We start from the raw sequence: 9,381 nt of genomic DNA on the forward strand, positions 1-9,381 counted from the left end.
TCCCGGTTGCCCCTCTTCCAGGCCAGCTCTCTGCTGTGGTCAGGGAGTGCAGTGGAGGAAGGCCCAAGTGCTTGGGTCCTGCACCCCATGGGAGACCAGGATAAGCACCTGGCTCCTGCCATCGGATTAGCGCGGAGCGCCAGCCGCGGCGGGCATTGAAGGGTGAACCAATGGCAAAGGAAGACCTTTCTCTCTGTCTCTCTCTCTCACTGTCCACTCTGCCTGCCAAAAAAAAATGTAATTTCTGTGTTCCTAGACGTGGTGGCCAGCTTGTGCATTAGCTTGTAATTATTCTTCAACAAATGCCACTCTGAGCTCAGTGGGGAAAGCCACCTAATGGCTTCTCTGTCCAAAATCATTACATCTCCCCCAGCACCTAGAAATCCCACAAGAGTCACTTGCGTGGTTTCAGTTTTGAAGGCATCAAAGGTTTTTGCATGCAAAGCTCCACAGAGAAGGGTAACTCCACTAACTGTTAGGAGTCATCAAGACCTTAGATCAGGCCGGCGCCGCGGCTCACTAGGCTAATCCTCCGCCTTGTGGTGCCGGCACACCGGGTTCTAGTCCCGGTCGGGGCGCCGGATTCTGTCCTGGTTGCTCCTCTTCCAGGCCAGCTCTCTGCTGTGGCCAGGGAGTACAGTGGAGGATGGCCCAGGTGCTTGGGCCCTGCACCCCATGGGAGACCAGGAAAAGCACCTGGCTCCCGCCATCGGATGAGCGCGGTGCGCTGGCCATAGCGCGCTGCCCGCGGCAGCCATTGGAGGGTGAACCAACGGCAAAGGAAGACCTTTCTCTCTCTGTCTCTCTCTCTCACTGTCCACTCTGTCTGTCAAAAAAAAAAAAAAAAAAAAAAAAAAAAAAAAAAAAAGACCTTAGATCAAAAGACTTCACGTGGAGCAGGCCTAGGAAGACGGCTCGGGTTGGCTCTGAGGAAGTACCATCAGCAGCCGCCGCTCCAAAGGACGGGGCTCTACTGGCATCCTGGCTCTGTAGCTAATGGAGGGACAAGCCAGGGGCTCCTCGCCGAAAGGGAGTGGGCGAGGATCAGAAAGCGGGGGTGGAAGTGCATCCTGAGCAAACTTCACCTTCTCCAGTTAGTCACCCCTTCATAATCCTTCTCTTGGCTTAACCCATGTTCTTAAGGTTACCATCCCACGACAGGAAGCCCACGCTAGCCTATCAGTGTGCAGGAAGGTGAACAAACTTTTTTTAAAAGATTTTATTTATTCGTTTGAGAGGTAGAGTCACAGACAGCGAGAGGAGAGACAGAGAGAAAGGTCTTCCTTCCGTTGGTTCGCTCCCCAAATGGCCGCAACAGCTGGAACTGCACCGATCCTAAACCAGGAGCCAGGAGCTTCTTCCAGGTCTCCCATGCGGGTGCAGGGGCCCAAGCAGTCGGGCCATCCTCTACTACTTTCCCAGGCCAAAGAGAGAGCTGGATTGGAAGAGGAGCAGCCGGGACTAGAACTGGAGCCCATATGGGATGCCGGCACCACAGGCGAAGGATTAACCTACTGCACTACGGCACCGGTAAACAAACTTTTTAAAAGCAGATGATGGTTCACCTCCCTCTCTACGTGGCAGCCTTGGCGGGACTTCTGCACAGTGGCAAAGAACCTCACTGGGAGCCAATCTCAGACGTGAAGACAGACAACCTCCCCCTCCTCCGCATAAGCCCAAACAAGCCACAGACCGTGAAGGAGTCTGTCTTGCTTTATCACCCAAGACTCCTTCCAAGTATCCACTAGCTGTGCCGGCCATGAGTTCAGCCAGGCCACGCCTACGATGGGCAGGGTGGTATCCAGTATAAAGTCGGAGCCGTGGTAATTATAGGGCAGAAAGGTTGGGCCGAAGGGGTGCATGGGGCTTCTGTATTCGACATTCCATATTTCATGTGGACGAGCTTGATCCTTTAAGCTCTGAAAACACCCAGAGGGCAAACTGTCAGCACCAAGCACAAGAATTTTTGCCCTGAACAAAATGACCTTTGAGTTCTTAACTGGTTTCATATTTTTCGGGTCTCTACATACATAGTCCTCTTTGGTCACTCCCTAACATCTTAAACACATTTATTTGCTGGTAGGGTTTGCCCTCTCTGGCCAACAGCCACTGATTAACATCTAGTCTGCAAACCATGTAGAAATGTAATCCTTAACAAAATGGGGGAAGTTCTGAGCAAGCCAACACATTGTATTGATTTGCAAACTTCAGCCTGGTTTGAGCATCCCTCTTCACTAAATTACGGCTGGCTGTCTTCAGGGGAAATTTCTGCTTGCCAATCAGCCCCTGGGATCAAGCTGAACTATTTCAGGTCTCATCCTCAAAAGACACTAAACGCAATGGCCAAGGAGTGCCAAGCACGGTCCAAAGATGGTACCGGAACATTCACTGACCACACCAGTTTTCAGGATGTGAAATCAAGGTGACCGCTTCCACTAGAGAGAGCTCTATCTAGATATCACACTTCTGTTTCTCCGTGGTGAACCCATGCAGTAGTTCCCTTCAATGTCAGACTTACTCTGGGGGCTGTTTTTTTTTCCCCCTATTTTTCATTGTTAACCTTCAATAGACATCGCAACACTCCCACAGCGCAGGACAGGCCCGGGGGGACAGGCCTTTCTGTGTCCTTGGGTAACTTAGATACATCCCCCAGAGTTTCAGTTTCCCAGGTCGTGACAGAGAGCACACACAGGCCAGTGGTCTACAGTAGAGCACCCTGCCGATGGAAAAAGTGGATTGATACACGTCTCCTTCTTCCTCCTCTCCTTTCGCCTTTGGCCGGCCAGCTGGCTATGGGGGCGGACGTTCCGCCAGGCTCTTCTATCTCTGGTAATGGAAAGCAGAGACACCTAATCCCCAAACTGCGCCTTAGACACCGCTGTAGTTTAAAACCTCCGCCTTCATCGGAGCTGCTGGCGATCAGCAAAGCCGGCTGGCAGCGGCGCTACTGCCTGTCCTTCTCCACCTGCCATGGATGAGCTGAGGAGCAGAGAGGAGTGGGCTGGCTAAGAGCATGGCAAGAAGTAAAGAGCCTGTCTAATCCACAGCCAGGACGGTCGGCCTCTGATGGGATCGAGGGTGTGGTGTGCAGACAGGGCAGCCGAGAAGTGGATTAAGCTCCAAGTTCCATCCCTTCATGCCACCCACAATCACATTTACAGAGCCCAACTGGCAGCTCCGGGCTCCTTGATCCAATTAAGAGGGGCCAGCCCTCCTGTCTTCGGTTATAAGCATGGGCTTGAGCATCCGAACTTGCCCAACCCATGAGCCCAGAGCCACTTTAGGATTTAATTGTCATCCCAAAGAGATGGCAAACCTCTTAAGGGAAGGGATGGCTTCACACATAGTTGGATTAGTTGCTCACTTACTTTGGATAATTTTGGGGGAGCTGAGAAAAGGCTATTTCCTACTCAGATGCACCCTACTACTCACCGCTATAGTCTCTGAAATTCCCTTCTAAAAAATATCTTTCATTTGGGTGAAATCTTATAAAAATACCTTATCTTAAAATCTTATCATGAAAATTACACACATTTTTAAAAAAAATATTTATTTATTTATTTATTTGAAAGGCAGATTTACAGAGAGAGAAGGAGAGACAGATCTCCTTCTGTTGGCTCACTTCTGCAGCTGGACCAGGTAGAAGCCAGGAGCTTCTTCATTTGGGTCTCCCATGTAGGTGGCAGGGGGCCCAAGCACTTGACTCATCATCTACTGCCTTTCCAGGTACATGAGCAGGGAGCTGGATCAGAAGTGGAGCAACCAGGCCTAGAACAAGCATTCCAATGGGATGCTGGTGTCACAGGCAGGGGCCATTACATACAATGCCGGCCCCTATAACACACAATTAAAATGTGCAGAGTGACAGGGTGTCTATCATTTAACTATGTTGCACCATTGCAGAAAGGCCTAAAGAAGCAAGGAGATAGAGAAAGAGGACTTTCCTCCCGGCCCTACTGAGAGGTCCTACTTGAAGTTGTCTTGCAATATGTCTCAAGATATTCATCACACAATGAAAAGTATCACACTCCCACTTCACTTTGGGCTCCAGGGAACCAGGATGACCCTGTGAGATTAGAAGCTTTGTATAAAAACTGTCATGCATAAAAGGAATTTCTTCATTTTCCTTATTTCTTTAGCCACTACGTTGGTGTCAGGTCCGGACTTACAGTCAGAGAGGCCAGCTTCTGTGGGTTCATACCTAAAGCAAATAAAGACAAAATCACAGGCAAAGTGACAAGCCAAGGACAGTAGGCATACTCCCAAAGCTGGAGAAAGCAAAGAAACACATTCTCCTCCAGGACGTCCAGAGGGGACTGCCCCTGCCAACACTGTGACTTCAGTCCAACAAATCTGATTCCACACTTCTGGCCCCCAGACCTGTAGCAAAACAAATGTGCGCAGTTGTAAGCCACCAGGGCTGTGGTGATTTGGGAGAGCAGCTACGGGGAATGAACCCAGATGTTGGCTTCACCAGGGCCTGGGATTCATGAAGAGTCTGCCTAGAAGCAGAGGATCTTGAACTCATGCTATCTGCCTCACACCTCCCTTGCTACCTACACCCAACAAAACTTGGATCCGATGAGAAGCCATTGTGTCTAGTGGGTGATTTCAATTTCTCCACTGAGAAAGACATCTATTGGTATTCAAAGCTGTCTGACATTGGTCATCATGCATTCAATAAAGTATATGCAGTGTGCCTCCTGTGCCGGGCACTGTGCTCCCCATGGGCTGTGGGAAAGAGCAAAGTAGACCTGGTTGCTCTTGCTAAGCAGTTGGCCCTACAAGGAGGCTGGCTCTGGACTCAGCCAAGATCAAGTCTGTTCTTCTACTTGTACAAGTTACTTTGCTTGCTTGCTTGCTTGCTTTCCTTCCTTTTCTTTTTTTTTTTTTTTCTTTCTTTTTTTTTTTTTTTACGATTTATTTATTTGAAAGAGTTACATATGAGTGCCAGTTCGTGTCCCAGCTGCTCCTCTTCCAATCCAGCTCTCTGCTATGGCCTGGGAAAGCAGTGGAGATGGCCCAAATCCTCGGGTCCCTGCACCCACGTGGAAGACCCAGAAGCTCCTGGTTCCTGGCTTCAGATAGGCCCAGCTCTGGCCGTGGCAGCCATTTGGGGAGTGAACCAGCAGATGGAAGACCTCTCTCTCTGTCTGTTACTCTACCTCTTAAATAAGTAAATAAAATCTTTTTTAAAAGAATTTATAAATAAATTTATAAAAATAACAAATAAATAAAAGTAAATGCTTTCCCCAAGTCTCCCTCTAATCCCACCTCTGGAGCCATCAGATTCACAGAGGTATTTAAGATCAAGTGTTCACAAGACTGGACAATTTAACGGCAATGAAAAAACCCTCTTTTCCCTGATTCTTTAAAAAAAAATCTAGGGGACTGACATTGTCACACAGTAGTTATATGGCTCGAGCCAGTTCAAATCCCGGCTGCTCCACTTCCCATTCAGCTCTCTGCTAGTGCTCCTGGGAAGACAGAAGAAGATGGCCCGAGTCCTTGGGTCCTTGCCACCCATGTGCAAGAACTAAATGGAGCTCCAAGCTCCTAGCTACAGCCTGGCCCAGCCAGGCTTTGTGGCCATTTAGGGGTAAACCAGTTCTCTCTCTTTCTGTCTCCCCCTCTCTGCCTTTTAAATAAATAATAAAATTTTAATTACAAAAACAACCTTTTGGTGATGTGCAAGTTTAGCCAATAAGTATTAAATCAGAAAAAAAAAAAAAAAAGAAGGAGGGGAGGAGGAGAGAAAGAGAAAGAGAAAAGAAGAAGGAGGAAGGAAGGGAGAGAGGGAAAACAAAGCTTTCATTTTCTGGAAGCTTCTTATGCCCGCCAGTTCCCCTTCCAAAAAACAAAGCAAGCAGATCGGTTGTTTTCTTTACAGCAAGCTGGTAGTTCAAGCACCATGCAGACCAAAGTCAGCCGTGGGGTCCCCTTTAGACTACCTCACTGATTCAGGACCCAGTCTGGGAGCCAGCGTCCTGGGTCTCCACACTGCATTCCTAAATTACACAATCCTAGGCCCAGAGCTGCTGGGGCTGGCACTGGCGTAGCAAGTTAAACCACCACCTGCAGTGCCGGCGTCCTATATGGGTGCTGGTTCAAGACCAGGCTGCTCCACTTCCGATCCAGCTCCCTGCTGGTGGGAAAGCAGTGGAAGATGGCCCACGTGCTTGGGCCCCTGCACCCATGTAGGATGCTCGGAAGAAGCACCTGGCTCCTGGCTTCAGATCGGCTCTGCTCTGATTGTTGCAGCCACCTGGGGAGTGAACCAGCGGATGGAAGACCCCTCTCTCTGTCTGTAACTCTGCTTCTGAAATAAATAAATAAATCCTTAAATAAATAAATGTTTTAAAAAAAACACACACACAGACGCACACACACAGTGTCCTCCAGGTGCTGCCAGAGGCCGCAAGGGCGTTGGGATGAGAGGGCTCGCTTGTGCACCGCCGGCCTTTATTTAGCTTGAGACCTGTGGCGGCAGGGCGGGATGGGGTGGGGTGAGCAGGCCCACTCTCCAAATCCCCACTCCAATGTGCAGCCTGCCAAACCGTGCACACAGACATGACAGGGGATTGTGCAAAATGCACCACAGACAATGTAGCTAATGTACCAGGACCCCCCTGCACAGGCGCTCAAGAGCCAGGCAGGAAATGACTAGGGGTATGAGAATCCGAATGGAGCACCCGAAAAGGAACAGGTCTTGGGGGTGGGGGTGGAGGGGGCATTGATCTGCTTCCTCTGCTTATCCCCTTCTCCAAAGAGAAAAAGAGAGCGCACGGACAAAGAAAGCGTGAACTCTGGCGCTCTCCCTGGAGCAGGCTGCGTGCCATTCAGGCAGAATCTCTTTACACAATGGATGAGAGAAGTAAGAACCAGGTTGCCAAAATCAGCAGGACAAGCAAGTCCTGGGTATTCAGCTCGAGAGGAGCCTGGACACATTTCAGAAAGAGCAGAGAATCGAAAGACGGAGACGCCGCCTCCTGCCCTGGGCTGACAGTCGGAAAATACAAGTTAATTTGTGTTTCACGAGATAGGACCAAGGGCACATGCGAATGGAACCACGCAGACCCTCTGGAATCTCATGGGTTAGAGTCATCAGTCCAGGCTTTTCAGACACCCTGGGTCAAAATTCTAGCAGGCGGGCAAGGTGTTAAGATGCCCCTTGGACCACAGCAGCCCCTATCTGACTGCTTGGGTTCGAGTCCCAGCTCTGCTCCTGATTCCAGCTTCCTGCTGATGTGCAACCTGGGGGGCAGCAGTGATGACTCAAGTGCCTGGATCCTTGTCACTCAGTGAGGAAACTCAGACTGACTTCCTGGCTCCTGGCTTCAGCCTGTCCCAGCCGTAGCTATCGCAAGCATTTTGGGAATGAACCAGCAGATGGGAACACACTCTCCCCTCCCTCTCGCTCTCTGCCTTTCAAACAAATTAAAGAAATAAATTGTAAAAACACAAATTTATCTTGCTTAAAATTTGGGGCCAGTGCTGTAGCATAGTAGGCTAAACCCCTGCCAGCGGCACCAGTGTCCTATATGGGTGCCGGTTCTAGTCCCCGCTGCTCCTCTTCCAACCCAGTTCTCTGCTGTGGCCTGGGAAAGCAGTAGAAGATGGCCCAAGTCCTTGGGCCCCTGCACTTGCATGGAAGAAGTTCCTGGCTCCTGGCTTCAGATAGGCCCAGTTTCGGCTGTTGTAGATGGAAGACGTCTCTCTCTGGCTCTAACTCTCTGTAACTGTCTTTCAAATAAATAAATAAATCTTTTTTAAAAATACTTAAAAGTTTTTCTTTTAATTCTGGATGGGCTAATGAGGAAGACTTTTTTGCTGTCAAAAAAACAGGGGGCCGGCCGGCACTGTGGCATGGCAGGTAAAGCAACTGGATGCAGTGCCAGCATCCCATATGGGCGTCGGTTCAAAACCAAGCTGCCCCATTTCCAATCCAGCTCTCTGCTGTGGCCTTGGAAAGCAGAAGATGTCCTAAGCCCTTGGACCCCTGCACCCACGTGGAAGACCTGAAAGAAGCTTTTGGCTCCTGGCTTCGGGTCGGCACAGCTCCGGCCATTGGGCCAATTGTGGAGTGAACCAGCGGATGGAAGATCTCTCTCTCTCCCCCTCCCCGACCCCCTCTCTCTGCCTCTCCTCTCTCTGTGTAACACCGACTTTCAAATAAATAAATAAATCTTAAAAAAAAAAAAAAAAAAAAAAAACAGGACAATGACCCCCCAAAATTCCAGAATCATGGTAATTTCCCCCCCCTAAAATGGGTCTTGGAGATCATATAATTTAATTTTTTAAAAGATTTATTTATTGATTTGAAAAGCAGAGTTAGAGAGAAAGAGAGAGAGATCTTCCACCTGCTGGTTCACTTCCCAAATGGCCACGATGGCTGGGGCTGAGCCAAGTCTCCATCTGGATCTCCCACATGAGTGGTAGGAACCCAAGCCCCTGAGCCAGCTTCCACTGCACGTCCCAGGCACATTAACAGGGAGCTGGATCTGAAGCAGAGCAGCAGGGACTTGAACAGGCACTCATGAGAATCGCAGGTGGCTGACTAACCTGTGTGCCACAATGCCAGCTATCTCATTTAATTTTATTGACAAGGAGCCCACACCCAGAAAAATCAAACAGCCTCCAATCACTCTGCTAACTAGTGGCACAGCCAGGAATGAAGTCCAAGTTTCCAGACTCCTTGCACGGAAGTCACAACATGTTCAAACAATCAGTGAGTTTCTCTGAATTCCAGGGTCCTGGACTCTCAGCAAAAGTGTGGACAAGTCATATATGAGGGTTTATTTGCACTGCTTAAACTGGATAATATGTGCACAAAGGAAAATGTTTTCCAACATTTCCATAATGCACGCTTAAAGCAGCAGGGTTGATGTGCACACATCTGATTTGGGTATCGACTAAAATTTTTGTTCTGCAGATAAAATTACATGGCATCATTCCGATGTTTTCTTTCAGCCTCTCCTTTGCTTGGAATTGCAGAAGGGTTAAAAATGTCCTTTGTCCAGGAAGGCTCACACACACACACCTCCTGGATTACAGGGTGGATTTGTAGTTCAGGATATGGAACAGGGAAATGGAAAAAAAGAGGCAATGGGGTCATGGTGCCTGTGGATATCTGAAACACACCTAGGACAATTTGCCATGGTGAGGCAAACATCAGAGGCAGGTCACGGGTTGCTTCCGGGTTTGTGGGTTTGAATCTTGTGAACAGGTGATTTATGAAAACTCAAGACGGAAGTGCAATGGACAGAACTGGCGGCCTGAACAATCTGAGAGTTAGGAAACACTAAAATGCAATCTCGGGATGAGGAGTAAGCTCTGCAAACAATTTTGTGTCTTAGAAAGACTGAGAAATGCTATTTTCTC

This window comes from Oryctolagus cuniculus, chromosome 13 (assembly GCF_051225735.1).
Source record: "Oryctolagus cuniculus isolate XC-2025 breed Fujian yellow rabbit chromosome 13, ASM5122573v1, whole genome shotgun sequence".
Classification (NCBI taxonomy): Eukaryota; Metazoa; Chordata; class Mammalia; order Lagomorpha; family Leporidae; genus Oryctolagus; species Oryctolagus cuniculus.